Genomic DNA, 2,184 nt, shown 5'->3' with positions numbered 1-2,184 from the left:
TGGATTGGATGGGATTTATTAACTTAATACATTGCTTGTACCAATATATTTAATGGTTTACAGAGGTACTCTATAAATGACATAAATTTAAAATACATCAATCCTTCAAAAAATAAATTAGCATATAAAATACAATGTTAAAATATGTTTACCGATATATGTTGGTATGTCTGTTGCACTGGGACTTGATCCCAGGTCTATGCTGTGGTAACCATTAGACTACAGAAACTGGCCAAGTACCAAGCGTTTAACTCAACATAAGAGTGCCATACCAGGACAGATTGAAGGTCCACCAAGCCCAGTATCCCATTTCCAACAATGGCTAACCTGTCAAGATCCTAGGAATAAGCAGCGGGTTTCCCCAAGTGCATCTTACGGACTTTTCTTTTAGGAATTATCCAAAACTTATTTAAACCCTGCTAAGCGAACTGCATAGCTAGGTGTGACACACTTCTATCAATGGCTCCACTGGCTATCAATGTACCTTCTAGGTTGGTGATATGAAGCACTAAAGAGGGGCATTATCCATGAGCAAGATCTCACTGTAAAGCATCTAACACAGGCTCTGTGTCCCATATGATAAATGTGGCCAAACATGAACACTGTTCAAACCAGATGCATGAATCAATGCAGAATGATACTTTATAAACAGCACTCTGAGTTTGGGCATTGTTTTTAGAATAGCATGTAGCATTGGGATTTGCGCCTAATTTTGGGCATGAAAATTTACATCCTCACACCTAAATTTGGTGTAGATCCGCTCTATTCTATAACACTGCATGGAAATGAAAGAACAGGTGGATGGAACAACAATTTCAGTATGTACAAATGGAAGCATGAATCAAAAATATTATCTGTACAAACACATTCTATAAATATGCATTACAATTGGTGAAAAGAAAATTATTTTACTCTGTGCAATTAGCATCTCATGACTTTTTTCCCGGCCTCTATGAACTCTTTGTTTCTCAGACTGTAGATGATGGGATTCAACAAAGGTGTCAAAACAGTGTAGATTACAGCCACCAACTTATCCTGATAAAATAGATGGTGCCCTGTTGGCCTGACATACATGTACATAGCACACCCAAAGAAGATTGTGACCACAGTGAGATGTGAGGCACAAGTGGAAAAGGCTTTATTACGCCCAGACGAGGAAGGAATTCTTAATATGGTTTGTATAATAAAGCCATAAGTGATACAGGTAAAAGAGAAGGTAATGAAGAGTACTGATGAAGTAAGTACCAAACTGGTCATTTCTGTTGTAATGTTGCTTACACAGGAAAGTTCCAGCAGTGGTCCTGTATCACACAGAAAATGATTAATTTCATTGTTGCCACAAAAAGGCAATTGCGATATTAAAGTTACAGGCACCAAATTCAAGATGAACCCAGCTATCCAGCAAGCAGAGGCAAAACGGAGGCATACCTTGCTACTCATCAACAAGTGATAGCGAAGGGGGTGACAAATGGCTAGATATCGATCGTAGCCCATGACGGTGAGAAGGAAGCACTCAGTTGCACCGCAGACAAAGAAGAAAAAGTACTGCAGAAAGCAGCCTGTAAAGGAAATGGAGTTTGTTTTAAACAGGAAGCCGGAAAGCATTTTTGGTACAGTAGTAGTTGTATACCAGATTTCAACAAAAGACAGGTTCCCAAGGAAGATGTACATGGGCTTGTGAAGAGAAGCGTTGGACCACACCAATATGATTATCATTATATTCCAAAACAAAGTGAGAGTGTAGACCAGTAAGAAAAATGCAAATAGAACAGCTCGTGTATCTTCACTGACGGAGAGTCCATGGAGAATAAACTCTTTCACATTTGTTTGGTTTATACCCCACATGTTGTCAGTTGAATTATCAAGAAATAAAATGAACAGCTAGTAACAGTAATAAAAAAAGTTCATACACAACCAATTAGGTTCTTATTCTCTATCGATCATAATCTTTTCCAATGGCATATTTTAAATATCCCATTTTTATTCAATTTCCAGCTCAAGTTCCAGTTGCTCACTTGCAAATAAACCCAATAGTGACCAACTTCTAATAGTCCCAACTTCCAATTCCACAATATAGTCTTCTTACCTTGGCCCTTATTCAAACCCTACAGACACAGGCTAGGAAGCCAACTTGCACAATTTAATCCTCCTTCATTAGCCTATCTTCAGACATTGCAGCCACAT

The 2,184-nt window shown here is 38.4% G+C and overlaps 1 pseudogene; it reads right to left on the bottom strand.

The window, feature by feature from the left end:
• Positions 1 to 903: 903 nt before the first annotated feature.
• On the bottom strand, positions 904 to 1,845 carry LOC117349689 (annotated as a pseudogene).
• Between the last annotated feature and the right edge of the window lie 339 nt (positions 1,846 to 2,184).

This window comes from Geotrypetes seraphini, chromosome 16 (genome assembly GCF_902459505.1).
Source record: "Geotrypetes seraphini chromosome 16, aGeoSer1.1, whole genome shotgun sequence".
In the NCBI taxonomy this organism is placed as follows: Eukaryota; Metazoa; Chordata; class Amphibia; order Gymnophiona; family Dermophiidae; genus Geotrypetes; species Geotrypetes seraphini.
This window is presented reverse-complemented; position numbering and strand designations above follow the sequence as displayed.